Genomic DNA, 27187 nt, shown 5'->3' with positions numbered 1-27187 from the left:
TTGACTTAGTCACAGTCAGTTTAGAAGAAGGTAGTTAAGCAATCTTAGCTGCTTGTGTTGGAGGAATGAGGTACAGAAGACAAGCCCATGTAGATTTTTCGTACTCATATTTTTCCTGGGCATTCATGACAACATGGTCTGCAGATTATGACAACTGGCTTCAGTCATTGCTGGAAGAAAGGAAAACTGTAAGAGCTAATAAGATGGAGTGTAAGGAGTGTGAATTTAACAGTGATTTAATGTCCCTTCTTTTAATACAAGGTGTATATACAGAATTTCTGCAGGTTTTCTCATTGTGTCAGTGAATGGTAATGCATTAATGGTGGTGTTCATATTTAGATCTGTCTTTGATAATGCATACAGAGAATTCTCCCAGCAATTCACAAAGATCAAATTAGAATGACACATCATATTTTTTCTTTGTTTGGTTTGTGTCTTGTCATTACCCATTAAGGCTGGCTGCTCCAGCCAGGAACTGCTTTGATCCAGGTACAGAGGCAGCTGTCCCCAGGAACAAATGGTATTATCTCTGTTCACTGATGATGCAGAAGACAGGATTGGTTCATATTTACTTTGGAAAGACAGTTCAGTAGTAACTTCAGGAACTAGTCTTCTCAAGAGCTAGCTTGATGAGTAAACCCCTTCACTTTCCTCCCTAGCTCATTTTTTGGGGGGTATGTTTTTGATAGGTAGGTAACAAATGCTGTGCAGAGATGTAAAACAGTTCAGTAGTAACTTCAGGAACTAGTCTTCTCAAGAGCTAGCTTGATGAGTAAACCCCTTCACTTTCCTCCCTAGCTCATTTTTTGGGGGGTATGTTTTTGATAGGTAGGTAACAAATGCTGTGCAGAGATGTAAAACAGTCTTCCTGAGTCATGTCTGATAGCAGGTGGTTCTTGGTAGCTAAATTCTAGTTATGCCGAAGATTCTCCTGTACCCTGGGAAGGTCTGGGGGCAAAGATTGAGCAGGGCTGTAGGAAAGATCACTAGAAAAATTAAATAGACATAGAAGATTAGACTTTATTAAGGTATATATTAAGGAAGGGAGAGAGAGTTTTTCTGGCAAGGTAGGTGATAGTATTATGAGATGACATTTTGTCTTAGATGTGTAGTCTAAACAGCTCAGCTTTTCCTTTTTGTTTTCCTAAATAAAACCACAGATTAAATCACTCAAAATCCCCAATCTGTCAAAAGGACAGTATTTTTCCCTTGCAGTTCTTGTGCTGTTGCTCCATTGGTCTTGCAGCTATAAACTGATATTGCTGTTACGGCAGATTCTCATGCTGGTGTGCAAGTCACCCCTCTGCACCATTTTTTCTACCCCTTGACTGCAGCTTTTGTTTTGCAGTAGGAGGCCCAATAATTTGCCTGTAGAAGTTACTGTTAACCAGCCATGCAGCAGCTGCCCCTCATCAAAGATACTCCAGTCTTTCCCGCCTTCCCTTGCTCCCTCCCTCTTTTCCCCCAGAAGTAGCTTTCCCTTTTAGACTCAATATATACCATCAGTGATGGACCCTGTTAATAAACTGTTGTGGTTGTGAGCCTGTTTTCAGCATCTTTGTGCAGCACTTTGGAGTTAATGTGTGCTAACCCCTGCTGTAGAAATAACCTTTTACATTGCTGTGTCATATGAATGTATCCAGAGTCTAAAGCAGTCTGAATGCAATTTCAGACTGAAATACTTCTGATATACAATTCTTCTTAAGTGATAAGTTTAAAATACTCCAATTATAAATGGAATTTGTAACTGTAGCTTCCCACATACTGTTGACATTTAAACTTAGTGTCAAAGTTAGTTGGTTATGAATATATAAAGTTAATTGCAAACATTATAAAATATAGTTTAAAAAAATGTCATTATAATGTCATTATTAAAATAAGAAGTATATTCAGTAGAGCCAGGTATTATTATGTCACTTAAATGTTTGAGGATTCTTTTAAAAGCAAATAATTAAGATTTGAGTGGCTTCTTAAATAGAATTTACAAGTTCTACAGTGGCCAGAATACTTATAACTAAGGCTGCTTTCACATTGGTCAATATTGTATTTCAGAACAGAATGTTTCTAGTCTGTCTCAGTTACAAAAAAAAGTATGTTTTTCAACAACTCTGTGAATTAATTAATGTCATTTATTTTTCTGATTCTAACCAAAGGTTGTCAGGTTCCCTTAGCCTGTGTACTGGTCTGTAATATAACCTACCATTTCCTGCGTCTGCTATTAAGTGGAATAAAATTCATAATGGTTGCACTCCTGAGCAGCTGTTCACCTATCCAGTATTGCTGGGTCACCAGGGAAAGTTGCTAATACTTGAGGAGAACTTTACTGGTGTATCAATGTCTTTTGGTGTTCAATTAACATTTCTAATGTGGAAGAATAGAAGATAATATTTAATATGTCAGCCAGCCTTAAGACAACTCTGCTTCCATTTTCTAATGCCAAAACCTAATACAATGTTTATGTCCATTAGAGTTAAAATACTTTCCTTATTAGCTGCCTAAGTGCATTTTTCCAACAATAATAATGAAGGGCATTCAGTAAACTAAAACTAATTAATCTCCTTAGTCTCCTTTTTGTATTTGTCTGATGCCAAAAGCAATACAGTTTTTTCTCTAGAGCAGATTAAAACTAAGCTGTGGATTGGTGCCTCCTTCCTAAACAAAACTTGCAAAATTATCAATTTCCGCTGCTACTGTTATCTCTTGTTTCAGAAAGCTGCTGCTCACTACTAACTGGGCTTTTGTTTATGCAGCTATCTGCCAGCAAAGCTTAGGCATTATTTGCTTTATTGCTGCTAGAATGCAAGAAAGCTTCAGGGATCCACAACCCAGCACCTGGCATTCATGCAGGAGTGGGGCATTTGTGATCCTTGGGTAACATGAGAGAGATTCTCTAGTATCAGACTGCTCCAGCCCACACATTAGGGCAATTTTGGGGCATATGTGTGCTTCCAAAAAGCTTAATCTCCATGCATAATAGGTGAGACAGAGTCATAACTTCTTATTGCATCAAAACTTACTTAGAAATAGTGAAATAGAGGAAAACAAAAAAAAGGTGGAGCACACAATGGTGAATCATAAGACATTTCCCTGGCCATTTATGATTGACTTGTGTCACTTTGATCTAATTCTGATTTTTCAGAATGCTAAAGGACCCTATGACATAGGGCAAAAGACTGATACCTCAAGACACTGTCTGCAGTGCCAGGATCTTTTGGAAGGAACGAGTGTGTTTTCCCATATAAGATGCACTAGATCATATAGAGATCTACCATGCATACTGAGAATCAAGTTTATGTTGAATTGTTATTACTTCTTTTTTTTTTTATTACCAATAAGAGGATGAGCAATATCATTGGCTTAATTGTCTAGATATGAAAGCATGCTAATTAATACACCAATATGTTAATGCATTAACTAGGTCTTAATTAACATGAAATTCAGATATTACAAATATGCTAATGATGTAAATCACTATTAAAAAAATCCAGGTCCTTTCTGCTTCCTTCTGTCATTCTTCAGCCAATGGCTCCTTTATCATTCCACTGTTATTTTTCAGAATTAATCTGGAGTGCAAACTTTGTGATTCATAGGGAAACTTCAATGTTCATCTTTATTAGAACAATATCCTTTTGACTATGCACTTTTCTATTGGTTGGCAATCTTAGCTTTGACACAAAGCACTGACTTGAAGGAACTGTAGTTTTGTGGGGGTTTTTTGTGTGTTTGTCATTTTGGCTTGGTTTGGTTGGTTCCCCCCCCCCAAATGTTTGGGGTTTTTTGGGGTATTTTTTTGGTCGTTGTTTTTTGGGGTGAGGGTTGTTGTTTTTTGTTTTTGTGGGTTTTTTGTGTGGTTTTTTTTTTTTTTTTTTTTTTTTTAATTCCAGTCTTATAACATGAGTATTTCACACATAAAGGTCCATCTGATCCGTTATCTTGTATATACTGGGACAAAACCACATGTCTTGGGAAGAATGGATAACCGGGTTAAATACCTTTGACAATTCAATTTAATATTCTCCCAGCTTCCAGTAATTTTTTTAAGTGGGATTTCCTGAACTAAATAAAATATTTTCATTTAATAACCCTCAATTCCTGAAGCAAAAAACTGAAGTGGATTGTATGCTCTAGAAATTGAACTATTTTCTGTATGGCTTATGTTGAAATTTTCTGATGTTCTTGAAAAAAAAAAATGTTTTTTTTTTTTATTTGTTTGGGTTTGGGGTTTTTTTAGTTGTTCAGGACCTTCTCCAAAGTTAAAGGAATAGCCTTTTCCTGTTCTACTTTAGCAAGTAAATATGTATCCATTTTAACTTAAAATAAGTCAGGATGAATGTTATAATCAAGCTAAGACTTAAATTTGCTTTCTTATGAGGCAAGAAGAAGCATTAAAAAGTTATCACAAAATTATTTCAGATTGCCATAAAATAATAAAAATGAGAAAATGCGGTTTTCTCAAGTTACCATGCAGAATAAGATACTACAAAATACCACCAGGTAGGGTAGAACTGGATGTGTTAATTCCTAATTTTTGTCTTTAGGGGTAGTTATAAGACAAACCAGATAGTCTTTGGCCACTAATGCTCTATTACTTCACTGGCTAACTCAAGGAAAGGATTAAAGTGTGGGGATTTTTCTTACTTTTTATCAATTCCTTTTTGTTTCTTACACTCCTTTCAGATCACTTCATTCCCTTCTGAAAGAGAATATCTTCACTTCTTTCATGAAAGCTTTCAAAGATAGTGCAGATAATTTTCCTTAAGGATTTCCCCAGGAGTCAGACTACTCTAGGAAGCTTAGTGCTAGCAAATATCTTCCTCCAAATTTCTAGAGGATTTTCATCTTTTCTATACAGGTTGCATCCATTCGTAGGAGCCTGATTCTGGTCTGGTTATTCATCCACAGGTACAGACGATTTCCACAATTTGTGCTCTTTCTCCAAGTCACAATCCTTCTCTGCAAGAAAGTTGGCTCCTGCTGATCCTGTAGTGTATTTCATTTCCAAGTCTCACATGGTGAATAAGGATGGACAGTAATGAGCTGTATCATGCAAAGACACAATTTTTTATCTCTCTGGTGACTGGATAAGAAATTCTCTCATTTATTTCGTACCTCTAGCTAACAGCAATCATACTGGTATCACTTCACACTCAGGAAGCTGTTATCCTCTTAATATCTTTTTACTTTAGACTTCAGGCTGGCATCTATGGTGCACAAGTTACACTGATAAGATGGACATAATCCAAGAACTGCTTTCAGGTCTGATTTCTGTCTGTCATGGTAAGAATTGATTGATATATGTATTTATTAAAATTTGTGAGGAAAATGGTTCTTATCTGGTTTTGATCACTTTCTGCATTATCTCCAAGTGTCATGGTCTTTCTTAAGTGTGGTGGTATGAGTTACTGAACCTTTCAACACATGCTGGAGAATAGTAAAATATAGCTTCCATCTTCCTTCCTTTTTTTCCAAAGCACTTTAAGCAAATCAGCAATCTAATTATTGATTTATAAAAGGAAAGGAATTAATACAGCCTACCATACCCTTTGGCGGTAAGAGTATTTAAAAGTGAACTGTGCTTAAATTTCATAAAAGCCTCCTCAGCAAATCAGTAGAAAAATATTGATCTTGAAATAAGTATGTGAATTCTAATTGTGTTTTGTCTTTCCACTGGAGGACCATTACTTTATTTAGCTAGAGTTCATTCTTTAATTTTATAGTCTTGGTGTGTTGTCTATTGAAGACTGCCTTTACATTTCAGCAAGGCTTGTAGCCACCCAGTTTTGCTGATCTTTTCTTTTCAAAAGAATGTATTGACATGTGAGAGCTAAAGAGAAGCTTTTAAGATCAAGTTACCATCACCAAAAGTCTCAGCAACATATAACTAGGGTTCCTGGTATAGAGCTGTCTTTTAAATGAGTAAGTCAGATGCCAAGTACAATAATTGCTTCTTGCTGTATTTCAGACTCACAAATCAATTTATTCTGATTATAAACCACCATTTTCATAACATACACTGTAATTACATATATATTGTATGTGGTTTTCCAAAATTAAATGTGTAGGTTAATCCTGCTACTTTCACAAGTGCATTTTGACTGGTAAAATGGAACTACTTCATAAGTTTTGAAATACCCCCTTTGGCTATTCCAGCGTTAGAAGAGTTTGGAAAAGATTGAGTGAAAAGAGGCTGTAACCATGACACAACTGTGCAGTATTCAAAGGCATAGGGAAAAGATGGGGAGTTTGAATGTTTAACAATTTTTTTGTAATTGGTAGTTTTGAAAACAAAATTTTTTAACAATAATTTTTTTAATTGAAAATTCAAATAAAAAGTTGGCTCCAACATGTGCTTTGTAAAGCCAAGTAGCTTTTGACAGAAACCTCTGTCTGAAAAACTCAAAGCAGCTCTACAGAATGTAACACAGGAAGGTTTCAGTATTGAGGTGACATTTGGATGTATAGATTTATGTTTCTTTAGCTTCCCATCATAGTACATTCAGTTCAAGTGGACACTCCTTACTGTTTCCTGTGTTTATAGTTAATATATAATTGTGCTTTGTTTTATACTGAGCCATAGGCCCTTTTGACATCAACTCTGCAGCACGGGCAGTAATTTTTTTAGCTGCCTCTAGTGGACTGCCAGTGATTGGGTGTGAGGTGTTCTCAAGAACAAGTTTTGGTGGAGAGAAAAAGTTTTCTTTGGTCTTGGCTTCTTTTAATCTGCCATTAAGATTATATGTATAAGGAAACAGTGAATTATGATACATTGTAATGAGGACTCTGGGTACCCCATAAAAGATGCTGCCTGAGCTATCACCAGAAACAGTATTGTCATCCTAGAGCAACGGATCACTCGAGTCTAGCATGACGGTAGTACTTATTGCTCCTAGGAAATGACTGCAGTTGCATGTCGGTCTCTTCTCCCAAGTAGCAAGTGATAGGACAAGACAAAACAGCCTCAAGTTGTGCCAGGGTTAGGTTTAGATTGGATGTTAGGAAAATTTTCTTCACCAAAAGGGTTGTCAAGTATTGAACCTGGCTGCCCATGGAACAGGGAGAGTTGCCATCCCTGGAGGTATTTAAAAGACGCGTAGATGTGGCACTTAGGAACATAGTTTAGTAGTGGACTTGGTAATGTTAGGTTTGTGGTTGGACTCTGATCATAGGATCATTTGGGTTGGACAGAACCTTTAAATATCATCTAGTCCAACCCTCCTGAAATAAGCAGGGACATCTTTAACTAGATCATGTTGTTCAGAGCCCATGTCCAACCTGACCTTGAATGTTTCCAATAATGGGGCATCTACCACTTCCCTAGTCAACCTGTTCCAGAGTTTCACCGTCATAAAAATAAGTGTCTTTTCCAATCTAAATGATCCCATAATTCTATAGATATGACTGACAGCTTACTCAGGTACTTCTGCTGTGGTGTGCCAGAATTTCACTTCAGAGCTTACTTCTGTCTGTATTTTGCACCATGTTTCCATTTTCTAAAAACTATGTTCCAACCCTATTTAAGCAAACTGATAAAAATGAGCAGTTGATGGGCTGAATTCCAGTTCTTCAGTTTAACTCTTAATTGATGTTTTCCTGACTAAGAGCTGAATAATCTCTGTGTATATACTGAAGAAATATTTTCCACAAATAAATTATATTGGGTAATTTAGGTGCATAAAAGCTCAGCCTAATGAACAAGTTACTGCAGGGTAAAGATTACTCAAATTACTCTGCATTAAAATTCAGTACGGATTTAGTAACAGATTTAGCAACAGTTAGAGTCTCATTTTGTATAGGCAGCTCTGGAAAAATTACTTCAACTGCAGTAGGAGAAATCTTTATATGTAATGGAGAGAAGGCTTTTGTAATAAAAAGCTTACAAGTCAGCATTAGTCAGTCATTTCGTAGTGAACCAACTCAGAAAGCGAAAAAAGTTAGGTTGGGAGAGAATATCTGGGTATTTATATTCATTGAACTGGAGGAAAACAACTTGGTTCATTACTAGAAATAGCAGCTAGAAAAGAATAATGTGTGGCTGACACTACTACTGCTCCTTCTGGCATTTGCCTTTACATTTCTGTACTTATTTCAATTGCAACTCTGAAACACAATTTGGAGACTCAGTGAAGTGTAATAAAATGAAAATGGAAGACAGGATATTTTTTTTTTCTTTGCTTGACAGTCATAAGTACTGCAGCTGGGTTTAGTTGGGATCCTCATGTCATGAAACTGAAATCTTTGCAGGAATGCATTTTCAGGTTTAATATCCACAGCTAATATTGGGATACTATTATGCTGAGTAGTACATGAATATAAATCTTGCCCTAAAAAACCTTAGAACTTGTTCAACAAAGCAACAAGTGTGATGGGAGTGAGGGAAAATATTATCCTCGTTTTAAAGAGCAACAGTTGACATATTAGGAGAAAAGTTTTCTTTGCCAAATCCACACTAGAAGGCATGATGACAAAAATTGATGCTCTGTTTCCTCTAGTAACAAAACCAGTTCCCAGTCTGCTTTGTTTGTTTGCTTCTCTCCACTGCTGTTTTCTCAGATTTGTATTTTGTACTCAGACTATTTGTCTGATTGCAGTCGGTCCTCAAAGCTGCAGTGGCACCTGCAGAAGACATGGCAAACTCTGATAAAAGAATAGAAATCACTTTCTGAGAAACTTGAGATTTGAAGCATATTTTGGCTGACTTTGCCCCTGAGGGCTCAGGGACTTACCAGATCAGTCTCAGTCCAGTTCCTGACTGCAGGGTATCATTCCTGGTTGGGAGGTATAAGGAGCTTGAGTCTCTGCTTAATGTAGAGCTCAAAATTTTCTGCTAAATGCAAAGAATGCAGAAATGATTGTCGAAAACAGCACATGAATGTTCATTTTCTTACTAATGTTTGCTAGAAAAAGTCTTGCTGGATATCACCATGTAACAGTGTCCAGTGTTTACTCTTAAGAAAAAATATTGTAGTGAGCAAAAGAACCATTCCAAAACTGGAGGAATGTTTGGTAGATTTGGGTGCTCTTTTTAAAAGTTACCATGTATAGATTTTGCCACTTTCACAGCACAGCATCTTTTCAAAACAAACAAAAAAGCCCTGCAGACATTACAAACCCAGAAACATACAAATGGATAGCTGTAGGATGCTGATGGGAATACTGCCAGCAAGGTAAAAAATAAAAAAGTGCCAAACATGCAGACCTGTCATCCTTTGCCTTAATGGGCACTTACAAATGTGCTACTTGCAAGAGATGTTCTTCCACAATATGATTGTGGTTATAAAACAAACAGCATGGTCAATAATATGATCTAATCTGATTGAAGAGGTCAGTTAGAAAATTATTACCCACTTTACAACCCATTAACATCAAACCTACATTACAGGAATGTATGTGATAGATTAAAAACTTGCTTACTTAAAGCAAGAAGGTCTAAATAAACTCCATTATAAATGGTTTTTTATATTTGAGGCAAAAAGTATTACCCCCTTGGTGACTTGAATGCTATGGGGAGAATCAGAACAAGTTGCTGAGTTTAGCTTTTTTTATCTCTTTTCTTGACTCCTATTTAGTAGATGTTTGGGGAAGTGGAAAAGATGTTTTTGGATGATTAGCTTCTGCTTTGTGATTGACACACTGAGGAGGCTGTAAGAAAGCAATTCAAGTGAAATTGAAGCTGTTGAATGGAGTTACTGGAATTTGGGAATTAAAAAAAGTGCTTTGCTTGATGCAGAGCAAATTATTTGATGTGTCAGGAAAGACCCTTCTAATCTTGTATCCTGCTCATGATGTTGATTTACACCAGATGCTTCAAATGAAGATATAAGTCCTCATAATACATTTACCTGTAATTGCATAATAGTGTGAAAGGATATGTTCTTTCTTGACACCAACCCATAATCAGCATATGCCCTGCAGCATATATATTGAAAGCTCCTATCTTTATTCCTAGCTGATGAAATTAAAGATGCTGATGGCAGTCATATAAATTAATGCAGGTGGATGTATAAGTGTGTTGAGTGTGTCGTGTGGAAAATCACTCATGCTCACTGAATAGCCTGAATATTAGCTAGTAAATTCTATGGCAAATTCTAAAGGATGCTGTGACACAAGGTTGGGAGGAAGTTCTGTTGGGTTCTATAATATGCAGCATCACAGGTAGATGTTAACTCAGGAAAGGAAGACTGACTTCTGGCTCTAGTTTCCTCACAGTTATGCAGAATCTGCATGTATTTGTATCATCTCCTGGATCACGTAATATCCAATGAATGTGATCATGTGATCATTTCTTTTCTCAACTGTCTTAGCTAGGTGCTGGCCTATCTTTTAAGTATATTGTCTGATATTCCAAATTGCATTAGGCTTCTTTTCCTGTGTAATTTCTATGTAAATAGATACCAGATCACTTACTAAGAGATATTTCTGAGGGAAATCTCTGTAGTTAAGTTTTCTTCCAAGGTCCCTGGGGAGTAAGGTCAGTTGGAAGGAAGCACTTGTGGATCTGGTCTTCTTTGTTTCTAATATACAATCTGTGCTCAGGCCACTGCATGCATTCTCACCTGTAGTTAATATTATAGCTAGTGACACCTATGTGTCATGTACCAGTGCTAGAAATGTCCCATGTGATTTGCACTTGGTCTTTGCATTCATCCAGCAGCTGGCTATAGTACCTGACCGACAGGTTTTACTGGTTGTCCTTATCTTTGTACTCAGTCTGTGGTCTGCAAAACTTCTGTAGGAGGTCCAAGATCTTGAGGGTGACTGTGCTGTAAATGTGAGAGTACTGTATTTGTGGGCTGTATTCAGGATGGTGAAGAGGTAATAATAAAGGCTGGGCTAGAATGCTACAGAGGTAACTGAAACCCCCCTGCGTCAAAGCTGTGAATGCACACTAAACATAAGGGCCAACATGCACAGAAGCTTCCCTTGCTGTGCTGATACTACGATGTTCATGTCACCATCATTTTCATCTCTATGTTGGAAGCAGCTCTTTAGCAAGATCAGTTGCTTCCGTAGTGTAGTGCTTTCAACCAAAGATCAGGCTGCTGTATGCCTGCATTTAATGTAGGGTGGTCTGTGGAGATTTCTGCTGCCAGCGATTTGAATGTTTCCAGGCTGGCTGAGGCTGTTCTACAGACCTATTTACATTTGGCACAGAGCTTATGAAGCTTAGGGTGAGGGGAATCTTTTGCTGTCATTTTTGCCTGGCATTCCTACCTGCCTCTGATGCTCTGACTCAAAGTCATTTACAGGTGACCTGACTGCTTGCCAGGCAACACTCACTTATCTCCTCAGCAGTTGCGGCATGTCAATGGAATGTGCTTTTTGGCTGCCTGAGGAGGAATTGGATGCCCATCAGGACCAGACTTGAGAGTGATGTAAGGTTTGTGATCTGGATCATATTTCATTGCCATATCCATCATAACATCTGTGCAAAGAAGGGGAAGCAGGATGGCCAGCTGCAGGAATTGGAAAGTCACTTCCATACATAAAGTCCCAACTAAGTCCTTAGTACAAAATCCATTACTGTGTGTTTACTGCTTCAGTGATGTAGTTTCCAAGGGATTTTTGGGAGGTTGGTTTTTGTTTGTTTGTTTATAAGTGATGAAAGGAAGGAATACAACCTTTTCCTGTATTACTGTTAGTGCTTATTCAGAAGCACTGTATCCTTCACCACCTGCATGCTCTATCTAGATGTCTGGCTGGCTGTGCCAGACCTAACCATAAGCCCTGGGCAATGTGTCAGGTTCTTTTTCCATAAGCATCCCTTTCATGCTCTTTGTTCCTTCATCTCTCTTCAGGGATGGAAGAGCTTGTGCCAACAGACGTGACTATAAATGTGATTTTTTTTCTGCAAGCTGAGGTAAAAATGACAGAGCAAAGCTATGCCACTGGTAAAAGTAAACAGAAAGAAGCAGAAAAATTAGTTGTCAGCCAGGTTGGATGGGGCTATGAGCAACCTGGTCTAGTGGGAGTAGTCCATGGTGGTGGGGGACGGAACTAGGTGATCTTTAAGGTCCCTTCCAACCCAAACCATTCTATGGTTTTTGGAACAGGTCTGGTTCCAACTGCTGTAAAAAAAAAGTAGAGTTGAAAGTAAGAACAAGTGGTGAACTACTGTCAGTTATTAACAAAGGCAATTGGCAATGCAGCTGTGCTAGTGTTAAGGCTATCTCAGCAGGATTATAGAAACAATCAAAATAGGGGTGCCAGTGGCATCCATCTGCCCAAAAGCAAGAGGATCAAGAGAAGGAAAAGAAGGTTCACCTTCAGAACAACACAGGTGACTTGCCTCTTGAAAACCAGTCTAGTATAGGACAGGGGAAGAATTAAGAAATTTGAAGCACAAAATAGATGAGGGAATTATATAAGGTTAAATTTCTCTACACTTGATATTAATTGAAAGCAAGTTACTTTACAATTAATTTTATTTGTTTAAGAATGTGGTAAAATGAAAAGGTTTCTGAACAAATTTTTTAGTCACTGGTCTTCTCTTAACATGGGGCTCTTTTATTAAAGTGTGAAATTTTAATAAAACTCACTAGCATTTCTGTTTCTTTGTGAATACAAACCATACAGCAGAGTCAGATTGCTTGTACAATACAGGAACTACTTTGGTCATGAATCTGAAATCTCTGAACTGAAGGGAAAAATTACAAATGGGAAATCCTATCTGATGCCGACAGATTTCTTTTATAATTTTTTCCATCAGTCAGACTTCATTGGCTCTGGCTTATTCTCAGTGTCAACATGGAAAGTGATTGAAGTCTGACCAATATGTATATAGATAGAGGGAGCAGTAGTTCCCTGAGGGTGGGGGAAGTTGTCCTTCCTGGCAGAGGTGACTTAGGCTACAGAAGTCCTTGACCGTGTATATCTGCACTGAAAGGAGTGAGATGAGACTGAGCACAAAGACATGGTCTTCTCTACTGCAGTATGCAGGGTTTTTAATTATTTTTTTTTATTATTTTCTTGGTTTGAATTAGCGTATGTTCGTATTTGTTTTAATTAAACTCAGTTCTGGAAAGGAGAGTGTTGTTCAATGTCACTGAATTTCGTTGTCTGTCCTTATGAATGGAGTTACTCATCGGTAAGTGGAATGTGAGTAGGAATGACCTGAAATGGTAAAAAGGAATGCTGGTGCAGGAGGGGATTTATGTTTTTATGTTACTGGTACTATTTAAACCTTCTGCTGTCCAAAGGAGATGTGAATTTGGTTTGCTGGGAATATTTAATGGACTATTCTTGTTGGATTAATATTGATTTCCTAAAGTTCATTTTGTGTAATTGCCTTGACCTTATCACTTCGGGGGTTGGGGTCACACTAATATTCTTTTCTGAAAACTAGAAATACCTTGGTTTTAATGTGATGTAAACCAGATAAAAATAACATCTTAAACAAGATTTTTAGTAAAAAAACACATTTCTATGCACCTCTATTTAGTTCTTTGTGCCCATCATGCTGTGAGGATGGTTCAGCAGTATCAAGTTTACCTCTGTATATTGACCTGAAATAATGACAAAACCAATCAAAATGTGGTTTTGCATTCAAAAGTATTTAGAAAACATTTAAGGTGATAGTGTCTTATCAAGTCAGAAAAGTAATGCTTTCTGTTATAGTTTTTAATTTCATTTTTTCTGTGCACTTTGGTGGGGCCTACTATGAGGGGAAAGGAAGTTTTACAGAGATATCAGTGAGTATAGGTAATTTTTTTTCTTACATATTAGGACTGTAATTTTGTGTCTGTTCCTTTAGGTCAACTCAGTTTTGTGATGAACTTTGGGCAGAGGAATCTTAGCAAAAGATTAGATTCTCTTGGTAAGCATGCCCATTTGCCAATTTAGGATGTGCCCTTTTGCAGTTTAGTAAACTGTGCATTTGGTTTCTGTTTTCTCAGTAACTTAAAACTGTTTTTCTTTATATTGTGGCTGAGATACTGTTGCTTGTTAGAGGGCCAGCAATGTTGTGATATTTTAAAGGAATGGAAAAGTTTAGATGCATGCATATATTTTACTAAAATTCTGGCAATTTGCTAAGCATTCTTTTAGGCAAATTCATAATCAGTGTTTTTCCTTTGTGAATTGCTGTATGCTGCAGTGGACAGTGGGCTGCATTTACCAGCAGCACAGCTAGTTATTGTCTGTGAAAGCCCAGGCATTTAGCGCAGTTAATGTTGTAACAACAAGCTGTTAGCACTTTGCTGCTTTCAGCAAGAATAGCTCACTAATTCAGTTTAGTAAAATATGGTGATACTTTTAGTGCCAATAATCAGATCTGGAGACTTTCAGAAACAACAATTATGGTGTATCATTTCTGATGCCCCCCTGGCAAAGCCTTTAGGCATTGAAACTGTTTAGGGAAACCAATATATATAGTATTGCTAATGTTAGAGGTTCGTTAATCTACTCAGTCATTTCTTTGCTGTTTTGTTCAGTTTCTGTTCAGCCAAGACAAAGCAGCTCTTTTTAAGGAAAAGAAATGAAAGCACATAACGAGGGTAAGATGCAAACCACAAAGCTTCTGACATAAATAGGAGGCAAATGACCTTGTAGTAGTTATGCATAAAAGATTAGGTTGTAGCTGAGAGCACAGATATGACCAGGATTTATTGTAAGGCACCTCTGGTACCTACTGAGGGAAAAGGTAATGGCTAAAGCATCTGAATAACATCTCGGATTGTACCTGAAGGAGCCTGTTTAAAAGTATCCCAATTCAGCTTTCTTAGGTATCCTTCAAAAGTAACTTGAGATTGTTTTGAGGGAATATGAGTTGATGGTGAGGCATGGATATGTCCTATCCCAGTTCCCCCAGAGCAATGAACATCAGACGCTGACTCAATACAGTGACATTTGAATTTCTGCTGCTCTGCGTGTGTGTGTCCTGTGTGTTTTCAGCTGTGTAAGCTACCAGTGCAGTCTGCTGCAATAGTGATCCCGCCAGTCCGAGAAGGGAACTTTCATTACTCCACACTGAGCAACTTGATCCGTCTGGTTTTATATGAGGAGGCAGCCAACAGAAGACAAAGAGTACCTGGGTGATGAGTAGCCCCATGGGACTTTTTGCAGTTCATATATTGGCATCTCTGAATATTGGAAGCAAATAATCCCTGACTGGCAGGAGAGGTTTATACTGAAGACGTGGGAGAACTACTTATGACACAAGAACCTCAGAAGGCCTTGCTGAGAACATAGGGACATAATCCAAAGGGTGCAGGCAAAGATACTTTGTGTGAACTGTTATATTAGAAGGATGCACAAACATGGGCCCTAAAGCTATATAATCTTTGAGTTATTAACTGCTCCACACACATGTGCTTTTCTGATAGCCCCAAAGTGATAGAGTTCATATATCCTTTGTTTCTGAATCAGTCGTCCCTCAGTGCGGCTTTCTTCTACCATGTTAAGATGACTGATTAAATACTTGAGGTTAGTTCTTAAGAGTGAGCTAATCTGAAAAAGTTCCTGATGTTAGAATTCTTTAAAACACCATGATTTTCTTCCAGAAGAGTTTTTCTGAGATGTTATTAGAATTGTGATCAGTGTTGTGACTCTCCATCCATTGCTACCTGACAACCTTTCTTCAGCTGTGGTTTATGGAACCTTACCACTTGGTCCTTTAATTGCAAACAAATGCAGTTTAGACCTGCGCTGAAGATCTGTAGGTGATGACTGAATACATTTTGTGGAAAGCTCAATTACAATAAACCTCAAAAGAGCTGCACCTCTACTACAGTTTCAGAAGTTTACTATACCCTATGTGACATCTAAGAGCAAAACCCAGTGTGAGGATTTGTCAGTAGATGTGGGACATGTGCCTTTGTGAAACAGTCAAAAATTCTGAATCCCTTGCAGTGACAAACAGTGGATATGCCTCATGAGGAGGTTTCACCCCCTTTTCATTGCGACAGTAGCAATTTTATGCCTGGCTTTTCTGGCAGACTAGCATGAAGACAGCTATGAATACATATGCAAAAAGGCAGTATGGTTTCTTTATGTATTTGTTTATGGGGGATGAACAGTTGGGCACACATCCAGAGGAAGAAAGGATGATCTCTTGAGTTAGTGATAACAAATGTACAGGCAGGCTCAAAAACTCCTGCTTAGTCTAAAGTAAGGTTATAAAATGCCTAATTAGTAGTTAGATGAATTGTGCTCAAGGAACATAGGTAAAATGTCGTAGCAAGTGGTCTTCTCAAGGAGATGTAGAAGAGAACTGAGCTTTTCCTCTTGCCATACCTTTTGCACGTGTGATGCAATTGCCTGATTTCTGTTTGAAATGGTGCCATGTATACAATGAAGTTTCAAAGCTGTCCTGGGTTCAGCAGTAGCAGTCATTCTCCCCCTTCTTAGTAGCTGATGCAGTGCTGTGTTTTTGACTTTCAGCCTGGGAACAGCATTGATAACACTGATGTTTTTAGTTGCTGGTCAGTAATGTTTACCCTGACCTAGGACTTTCTGAGTCTTGTGCTCTGCCAGGGAGGAGGGGAAGAAGCCGGAAGGAAGCAGAGACAGGATACCTGACCCAAACTAGCCAAAGAGGTATTCCACATCACAGCATGTCGTGCCCAGTATATAAACTGGGGCAGTTACTCGGGTCGGGCTGGGTATCAGTTGGCAGGTGGTGAGCGGTTGTGTTCTCTTCCGTTGTTATTTCCCTTATCATTATTATTGGTGGTAGCAGCAGTGGTTTGTGTTATACCTTAGTTTCTGGACTGTTCTTATCTCAACCCGTGGGAGTTACGTTCTTCCTATTCTTCTCCCCATCCCCCTGGGAGTGGTGGGAGGAAGGGGGAGAGTGAGCGAGCTGTTCTGTGGTTCTGGGTTGCTGGCTGGGCTTAAACCATGGAAAAAAGCAATGCACAGATATTTCATGCCTCAGTTAATTGGTATTGACAATCCCTGTGTGAACAGCAAAATCCAGACATTTGTAGTAATCTCATATAAATAAGTATTGGACTTTGTTATATTTCACATGTCATAGTTGTTTCGACTGTGGGAAACAAGGATTCTAAACACTTCCAAAGGCTGGCCAATTTACTTTTTTCCTTGCAGTGTATTATAGTGCTCACAAATGAGAGAAGTGCTGGATTCAGGAAAAAGCATCAGTATCCCTGATATTGCTGCATTGCGTACAGGTGAAAGACACAAAATGCACATAGGTCAGACCTGACTAACTGGAATAGAACTCTCACAAAATCCATGTTTAGATTTTGTTGAATTGCAGTTATATTTCTGGCAAAGACTAAATGTATTTAAAGATAATGGATTTTAAGTAATGAATATATGTGTCAGTATTGGAGGCAAACAAAATGACTGTATAAATACTCTGAATTCTACCTTTTATTTGATGTTTCAGTTAAATATATGATATTTAAAGTACTGAAGAAGGATGTTTTGAGGTAGAACATGTATTCTTGTGTTTGTTTTTCAGTTTGGTTTGCATAATCAGAAAAAGAGCAAGGATGTACAGTAGCCTCCCTCATAAACCTAGCAGACTAATCTAACTCACCAGGAATCAAACCCACCCCTTCCTGTCTAAGCTCGGATACTCAGTTTGGAAAGCTGCATAAATAAATGCTATAAACAAATCGAAGCATCATCTGGCTCAGTTAGGAATTACCAAGTGCTAGGAAGCATATAGAACAGTTCAAACTCTTGCCTCTAATGTTCTTGCTATTAATGTAATTTAGAACAGTGACTAAAGTAGGCTTGCCTTGGGAAATTAAGGATGATTCACCTTTTTCCAGGCATGCAGCACTGCCATGCGTGGAATTCACTGGTACAATAGCCAGTTAGTGTGTATGGCCTCTGTAAACTAGGCATACTAAGCTACTGTTTTGTAAAGTTTGCTGTATGACACTTGTGTAAGTATTGCTGCATGCTCTACAGATTTGAGCACTCTGTGCTTCCCCAGCAATTCTATGGTACTCTGTACTATTAGCATGTCCTGGAAAAGACTTTCTTCTCTGAGTAAGCTGCCAGGTGGCCATAGCTGATACACAGGCATTAGCTGCCACTGGGGAAAACCAGGGTGAATTTAGTCATCTGGAATACTTTGGCACAATGAAGTGCTTATCCCCTGGTGAATGGCAGTATGTTTAGATATAATAGTGGTATTCTACCAGTTAAGTGCCAAAGAGCCAAGTGTTCCAAAGTAGACTTAAAGGAAAGTCAAGCATCTGGAAATAAACTGTATTGAGAAGAGGTGGTGAAACCCTGCTAAAGAAAAGGAAGTATATAAATGAGGTAAGCCTGCCAAATGCTGTGTTAAATGTTACAGCACTGGTGTGTGGCACAAGAATTTTTGCGCATATTCTTGTCAGGTTCCTGAATTTGGTTAAAAATGAGCTTGACAATCTAGAAAAGGCATGTCTCACTGTTAGTCCTTTTCTCCTGAGCATGTTCCCAATAGGGACACTATTAGGTATCATGTTACCAAACTGAATGCTAATGTAATGACATCTGAACACATTGTAACAGAAATTTCATAATGCAGTGGGATTTAGTCATAGAATAGTTAGGGTTGGAAAGGACCTTAAGATCATCTAGTTCCAACCCCCCTGCCATGGGCAGGGACACCTCACAGTAAACCATGTCATCTTATGCTGCGATTTATCTGAATTACTTATTTTCTTATTTTGAAGAATATATGTATATTACAGAATTAATACCTTAAGCCATGCTTGTTGATAGAGTTGTTTTTAATGTTCATGTTACTATTCAGAAAAGGGAAAGAAATAAATATGTAAAATAATTTCTGTTTTCAAAGTGAAGGTAACTGACAGGCCTACAGGAAGATATGACTTTTCAGAATACTTTGTGTGTTAAATATGGATCCTATAACGTATGAGTTCTATAATCTCCATGTATCAGTCTGGGCCTTCTGCATAGTTACAGCTAAAAGAAGCTCACAGAAGAATCCAACTTCAGTTTGTACAAGCAAGTGGTCTGCTGTAATACAGCATGTCAGATAATGTAGTCACATGTCTGAAACTATATAACTCTTATTTATCACTAGACTTACAGGGAATCCATAAAAAAATAGCTAAGTGGAAATAGTATTGCGAAGTTTAACCCATTACCCCTTGTCCTATCACTACAGTCCCTAATGAAGAGTCCCTCCCCAGCATCCCTATATGCCCCCCTTCACATACTGGAAGGCTGCTATGAGGTCTCCATGCAGCCTTCTCCTTTTTTTTTTTTTTTTTTTTTGTTGTTCCTTTTCATTTAAAATTAGACTATACTGAGGTCATATGCATAAAGAAATATTTCTCAATTCATTTTTAAGTGGGCAGGTAAGATAAAGCCTATGTATAGTTAAGACTACAGCCAGCTGCATATCATCCACCTACCTTTGATCCTATGCTATAGAGATTTATGCATGGGTCATATGCAAAGATAATCCAACTGGTGCTGACAGCAGGTCACCTGCTGCCCTGGCCTTCAGGCCACTGCTGAAGTCCTGGTAAGGGGTGATGGAAATCAGATGTCAACTTCTCAGAGATTACATGCAGAGAAACTGGAGCTCCCTGCACACATTGAAAGGTTAGCAATCATGTCTCAAATATCTGGTATCTTGTACAGGAACAACAGAATTATGTGCAAAAGATGGTGGCATTTTATTTTCTTTTGTACCAAAATACTGGCATGTCTTTTCACCTGGAAACTTTATTTAATGCTTGGTGAAATCTGTAGGGGATTTTCTTCTGGATGCATGATTGCTTGATGAAAAAATTACACTGAAAAGAATAGGGGAAGTCTGGGTAATATAAGTATATAATAATATATATATATTTTTATATATATAAGTAATATTTCTTGTCTAGTCAGATATCCTTATTACTCTGTACTTTATGCACGGAGATTCTTCTGTATGGGATAAAACTAGAAAGCAAAATGCTCTGAAAGATTATCCTTCTCTGTCTTTGTCCCCTTTATGCTTGCACAACAGAAGCTTAAGAGTATGTTAGGGATAAATGGCAGTAATGTACTGAAAGGAATACTTTTATTCAAGGTGGACAATACTGGCTGGATGAAGCCCAGCACTTAAGAGTATGAAGCCAGTTGATTAATCCTTAGGTTTTCTCTTTCTCATGTGTAACATTGTATGCACTTTAAAGTCTAAGAGGGTGGTTTGAAAATAATGGTAGTTCTAATGCAATAAAGATTTATCAAAAGGTGTTTATTTGGAGGTAGGAAAGTGGCAACTACCAGGATTTATTAACATATAAAATAACTTTCTAGTATTCAAGGAATGATACTACAAAAATGCATCTTGAAGAAAAGCTTTCTGAGAAATTTTGGGAACATGGGAACAAAGCTGGGCCAAAAATTCAGCATTATCCTTTTTGCTTTGCTGGGGACCTTCTTCCAGAGTCTGAAAGCTCTACTTCCACTCTACTTCCTGCCCCTTTTTTTAGTTTCTTTTTTCTTTCTTTTCCTCTTAGATGAGTCGTCTGATTTTCAGTGCTTGTTTCTTTTTCCAAGCAGACAATATTTGCAATTTTGACAATATTGTACAATTTGTTAAAACATCTCTAGCAACTTGTGTTCACCTGTAGAAATGCTGTTGGCTACCAGTATCCTTTGCTTTTTACCGTTGCCTATCCCAGTGCTGACAGCTTGCTGTCTTTCAAAGATAATAACACTTTCTTTGAAAAAAATATGATTGAACCTACCAGCATTTTATAATTGATGACTGTATTCTATGTAGATATTCTTCTACTAGCTACAGTATTCGTTACCCTTTTGGATCCCAAGATACTAGTCATAGAGAATACAAGAATCTGTACAAGAAAACACGTGGACTTGATTAATATCCTTAATTACACTGCACTGAACCAAAGGGCAGTATTTCTTATTGGCTCCTGTTAATAATCAGTTATGTCTCAAAGTGCTTGGATCAATAATCTTTTTTTTTTTTTTTTTCTTGGGCACTATGCTTATTGTATTAGTATGAAGGTATTAGGATGAGGAAGGCTGCAAATGTTAACTAAAATCCTTCAGAAATTTGCTATTGATTTACTGAAACTTTGTCAAATTGAAGAGGTTCAAACAGCTCAGCACTTGGCATTTTTTTAATAGAATATTTCTTAGAGGATATTGGCCAGCTCTGCTGAGTGCAGGCAAATACTTCATATGGGCATGTCTTCAGCTCTTGCTGCTTGTCTGGTAAGGCAAACTTTGTGCTAGAGCAGCTCTTTGCTCAAGCAACTGCAACCTACCAGGAGCACACTTCTATTGTACTTTAGGTACAGCATTGTATCAACAGCACTCCAAGCTGGGACAGTAGGATCTTAGCCTGTATGTTGTACCCACATAGAGATGTGATTTAAACTGGATATCATTTTGTGTCAACTAGGAATTCCAGGTTAAATGTGTGGTAGTCAGCAGTCTTCTCTGTATGCTTAGTGATGGCTTGGTACTGCACTGCGTCTCCTTCTCTTGATGTTCATCCTCTGTGTTTTGTCATTAGATTGTCTATACCCATTGCAAAGTGAAGTATCAATGCGATGTGTCTTTAATTTCTTTGACAGTCATATGGAACCAAGGTAATAGTAATACAGGACTGAACTTCTAAAGGTTTCAATTCACTGTGTTGTGTGTCTGTGTATATGCAAGTTTTAAGCTGTCCCAACACTGAATTATGTAACTATATCCTCAGTTCATACCTATAGCTGGGACCTAACTGCAGCCATAACAGGGGCGACAAGCTGCACTGTGCTCCCTGCAATGTGAAAGCATAAATGCAAAATCTCATATTGCTGTTAGTTTTGTAGAGAGAGGGGGGAAAAGAAATCCCTGAAGTGGAAGCGATAGGATGTGGATAACAGATTTTAATTGCTGCTTTCTCAGGGAGTCTGTAGTCTGGTTAAAACAGATTTTCCTGCTGATTCACATGAAAGAAGAAAACGTTTTAAATATTGATGTGCATGTGAAGACTTTCTAAAGTGCCTAGATGGACCTCTCCAACTGTGTTTTTCTGGTAATGTTTGTTGTGTTTTTAATGAATGGCAGCCGCTGGGCTCCAGTCAGGGCCGCCATCCCTCCTGACCATTGCTAGTCCCCAGGCAGTGTGGCCGTCTGTTCTTCCTGCTGGCACTGGAGTACTTCAGGTATGTCACTAACATAAAACCAGAACATATAAATTATTTTTTTCTAAGCCTTTTATTGAAATATCAAATATTTGAATATTAAATATTTCATTTGAGCCAGGACAGAAGCATTTTATTTTCAAACCATGAAGATGCCCAGCAACTGGGTTCTTGAAGCTAACTGAAGCAAAAAGAATCATCAAAATGTTTGAAGTCTATTATTTCAGTTTTACAGTTTTTTTTAAAGGTTTTATGACTGAAAATATGGACCGATCCCCCGCCCCCTTGAATTTACAACTTATTTGTCAGCCCAGGACCGTTTTGTGTGAACACACTAGCCACCCTTCCACCTCACAAATTGCCCATCTCTCTATGTGATTTCAGCAAGACAGCCACCTCAAGGCTTCTTGATGTTAAGACATTTAAAATAAGTTCAAAGGGTTAACATACAGGACAAGAGGAAGGCTATTTCTGTATCTGAGATTTCAGTGGGTATGATTTACTGTGAACAGAAGAACATATCTCAAAAGTAATCTTGTTATCTGTCTCTGCCTGCAGAAAAATTTATGGTGATGTAAGAATATCTATAACAGCACAATTTACATGGCACCTTTTGGCTGATAAGAAATAGCAGTCTCAAAATGACTAAAGGGATTATGATTTTAGCCTCATTATCAAAAATAATATGCTTATAGAACTGCTGACATTTTTCTGTTTTGATGATTTCACCTAGGTGTTCATTAGGTGTCATCACCCAAAATAATAATATAAACGCAAGCCTTATAAATTTGCTGGTTGAGTTTTAATGCTGTTTTTGGTTTAGCCTTTTTTGGTCTCTAAATTATTTTGACAACTTTGTGTATTGTTTTTTAACACAGCTTGAAGACAAATGTTTGCTATATGACTCATATCAGTCTGATATAATTGGCAAAACGAAGTGCAAAGAAGAGAGAAAGGTAATTTCAAAAGTATCAGTGGTACATTCAGACTGAAATCCTATTGATATTTGGCCAGACCTCAGGCCCTAAGTGTCCAGGTTTTCTGAGTAAGTGGCACTTGAACATCTAGGGTGCTTAAATGCTCAGTACTATTTACCTCCTTTGCTCTTGGTTCAGCTAAGATATTTTATATGTGAAAACCTAAATCCTAATCCAATGCAAACTTAGTATAGTTAAGATGGCTTGAATTTATTTATTTTTATTTTTTTTAACTGACCACTTTATTAAGATACTTTTGGAGAGGTTTCTGAGACATCAAAGGAGAAATTTTTCATGGAAAGTAGGAGCACTTGGAGCTGTATGATGACCCTCTCTTAGGACACTCACATGGCAGTGGGAGTCCTTGATTCAGTTAGATGCTCTTCCTCAAGGCAAGCAGCCCAGCCCAGCTTTCCTGCTGTTGAGGGGAAATATTTTCATCACAAAGCACTTGATTTGGGGACTGTCTGTAACAGTTTGGGGGGGAGAGGGTGTTATTTTTTTTTCATTTGGGGATGGGAGGAGAAGAAAAATGTGATGGGAAGAACTCTCTGCTTTTATAGTAGTCCTTTTTTATATATATATATATATATATAAATCCATAAACATTAGACTTTTGCCTCCTATTCTTCTCCTAGTATCAAGAATTACATAGGGGTTCCTAATGAAATGTCTCTTGAACTTTAATAGTAAGGAGTTAAAATGCTAACCTATGTCCATCTACCCCACATACACACCAAAGCCATATTTTTTTTTCCAGGGTTTCATAAAAACATCCGTAATGTCTTTATACTTCTGTATTCCAACATCACTTTTTCACTAAGTTTTCAGTGCTGTGACTCGACTACTGCCGTTCAACAATTTTGTGTGTCCTCAGGTGGTACATCCTTCAAAAAAGCAATTGTAAAGATCAGTTATTATATCCTATGTGACCTTTTGGTTTATCATTTTAAATGACCTGCAGCAGACCCTGCCTCAGGCGTGCACTTGTTTTGTGGCATAGCAGTTTCAAATGTCAGTATCTGTTTTCATTCTGCATGTATTTTGCATGTAGTTGTTTGTTAGCTTAGGATAAAGCATAATGTGGATATTTCTGTTGATAGACAAAGATGGCCAAAACCTTGTTGGCTGGCTCCACATTAAAAAAAAACAACTGCTGTTTCCAGTGTGGAAATGCTTGAAGTTTTTTGTCTTTGGGTTTTTTTTTTTTTTTGTTTCTCCTTTTTTTATGTGTGTGGTTTTTTTTTGTTTGTGTTTTTTTTTTTCAGTGGGGTTTCTTTGTTTGGTTGGTTTTGGTTGTGGGTTTTTTTTGTGGTTTTTGGTGTTTTTTTTGTCTTTTGTTTTCCCTCAATGGGGTCCTCAAATTACTGTTTTCCATTGATCTTCTGTTTTCCTCCCAGAGGTAATTATTTTTCTACAAATCACTGTATTACTAACATGTAAATTCATCTGCCTGGAGAATGCTTAAACCCTTAAACCAGAAGAATGAATTCAAACACACAGCTAGAGACTGTAGGTCTATGGAGCTCTCTTCCCTTCAGTTGCTGTATACTCTTTGGATTAAGTTACATTTCTTCCATATGAATATACTGATTTCGTTCATGCTTCTGATTTTCTTCACCTGAAGTACTGAACCTGTCATTAATTTATTTTTTTCAACTTGGAGGTTTCAAAATCTAGTGCAGGAACATCTCTGTATGTACCAGTTTGCTAGTACTTGATCCTGCTCAGGGAATCAAAGCAACAATGTATGATTACTACTTTTAGTTTACTGGCCACGTAACGAGCGGCTTAGAAACCCAAAACAAAGCACCCTAACAACATCAACAAAAACCCCACAAACAAACAAAATAATGGACAAAATCCCCACTACCAGTTGGCAATAATCCCCTTAGAACAGTACCTGCTCTTGGGGTCCAGGACAGAGTATTTGTGAAGGCATTGTCTTAGAAACCTGCAGTCTTAATTTCTAAAATTTCTTTTTACTCTGTTTTTCCTTTTTTGTGGTGTTTGTGTACAAATTCTTAGAACTTTAAAAAAATACTATGCCTCTCTTATAGCAAATAAAACTTTTATTTTTTAATAATATGTAGAAATGTTTACACAAAGTTACTTTGGGTCTGCGTAATTTATAATTAGCTAAAACCCTTTAATAATCACCAATGAGACTTGCATGCCTTTTTGTGGAGAAAACGCTGCAAACACTAAAATGTTTGGGGGTTTAATTCCTTTGCAGAAAAACCCTTAGAGTAGGTGAAAAGACGGCGTAAAACTCAGAGAAGGTCATTAAAGTTTCCAATTTAAATTGATTGTAAGGAAATTATATGCTAGAGGAAAAAACAATAGATGAAAAGTGTCCTAGATGGCAAGAGAAGATGAATGCTGTATGTTTTCCCCACCTCAGATTGTCCGTGACAAAGTATGATTGTCTAATATCTCAGGATGAGGAGGCTAATACAAGGCCATAAATCACGGTGAACAGCTTTTCAAATAATAAAGCAGTCTGTCTTCTCACTAATAGGCCCCAAATTAGGATCCCAAAATGCTGAAATCAAGGCTAGCGTTCACCTCTGTGTGGATGACAATAACTTTTGTGTGTTTGTATCCATAGATTGTCTGGGGAGACAGCTGAGACCTCAACATATTGCAAATACAAAAGATTTTTAGCCTGCTTGTTAGTTAATCGTATGTACAGGTTAATGAGAAAACTATGGAAGATGTGATGTTTGTGTGTAGTTTAAGTAACATCAGTTACTTGAACTCATATAACCCGTAGAAGTCTAGAACTCAGGTTCTGGAAATACTGTTTGTTTTATGGTTAGATTCCCATGCTTCCACAGAGAGTTTTAAAGCTGGAACTGGTGCTCATGCATGATATCGATGCTGAATATCTCTTCCGAGTCTTCCTTTTTCTTCTGACTCTTTCCTTTTTTTTCAAAGCCTCGTTGACTTTGAAACTCTAACACATAAAACCTGCTTTTTCATTTGGGAAGTTTGTATCACATATAGGAGCACACATAAGCTCTGATAAGATGTTCACTTAAGACTTACTTTTCATCCCGTAGTTAATATTTGACAGAATCCAGACTGGGAACAGCAGACCAAGAAAGTGTGAGAGAAATATATCCATAACCTATGAGGATTTTTGTTGCATAACTGTGAGGGAGATTAAGCTGTCCCATGCTCTCTGGGAGAATTACATCAATAGGAGAAGAAAATTAATAACCTTTTTTTAAATCAGAATCAAATATCTTGTATTATAACAATGTGCAAGGGTTTATGCACAGCCAATACACCAAGTTTCCCAATGGAAAGAAGCAGAAAAGGTCCAGATATCGGATCTATGTTTTGTAATTTTTCAGTCAGTGGAAATAAATCAACTTGGCAGGAACTATGGAAGCAAAAAGAAAAGTAGAAGAGTTGCTAAGAAGTTGTTATAATTCTAATAACTATACATTCATTTAGAAAAAAAAAACCCTAACCAATGTTCTTTCTTTTCCTAGCAATACAGTACAGGACAGAATATAGGAGTAAACATAAGCAGTTGAAAAAAAAAATATCCAGAATTCCCTCACTTGTTTATCTACATATAAATATCTAGTTAAGTGGAAGTACCTTTGCTTTATTTCAATTACAATGGAAGATTGAGAAACAAAATCTTCATTCTGATAGTTTTATTTTTATGCCTCTGTTTGCATTGGAACTTGGAGTTTGTGAAGATGGAAACAAATGGTCTCAGTGACCGCTGAACTTTATAGTGGTGTTGTCAGTTAACATGCAGAACTTCTGATACCTGTCACTTGATTACCTGAACAATATCTGACTTTTCTTACTATAGTTATTATTACCTTAGCAAGTAACTGTGTATGGTTAATATGAATTGGAATAATTTGATGGGCTACTCAGTGGGAGAAAAGGAGAACTCAATTCTCCTTCAAGCTCTGCTGCTATTTAATTGCTCTGCTTTTAGTACACTTGTTGCATGTAAAATAGAATTATTTTCATCAGATTTTGAGACATGGGGTGGAAGAGCATGGTACTAAGAATTATTAATACCAGAAGGTAAGTAAGACTAGACAAGCATTTGTATACCTCATAGTCTCCTCATACCATCTTAGTTCT

The 27187-nt window shown here is 37.5% G+C and overlaps 1 long non-coding RNA gene across 1 annotated transcript in view; it reads left to right on the top strand.

Annotated features, from left to right (window-relative positions):
- LOC133226452 (uncharacterized) overlaps positions 1 to 23274 on the top strand; it is a 120742-nt gene extending 97468 nt beyond the window's left edge. Inside the window, exons 3-4 of the long non-coding RNA XR_009729510.1 lie at positions 22012 to 22109; positions 22967 to 23274. This is a non-coding gene — a long non-coding RNA (uncharacterized LOC133226452). The remainder of the gene's footprint in view (positions 1 to 22011; positions 22110 to 22966) is intronic.
- The last annotated feature ends 3913 nt before the right edge of the window (positions 23275 to 27187 follow it).

This window comes from Neopsephotus bourkii, unplaced genomic scaffold, assembly GCF_033783945.1.
Source record: "Neopsephotus bourkii isolate Nb327-2 ecotype Australia unplaced genomic scaffold, CSIRO-AGI_Nbou_v1 NB_1783, whole genome shotgun sequence".
Lineage (NCBI taxonomy): Eukaryota > Metazoa > Chordata > Aves > Psittaciformes > Psittacidae > Neopsephotus > Neopsephotus bourkii.
Note: the sequence above shows the minus strand (reverse complement) of the source record. Positions and strands in the feature narration are given on the sequence as shown.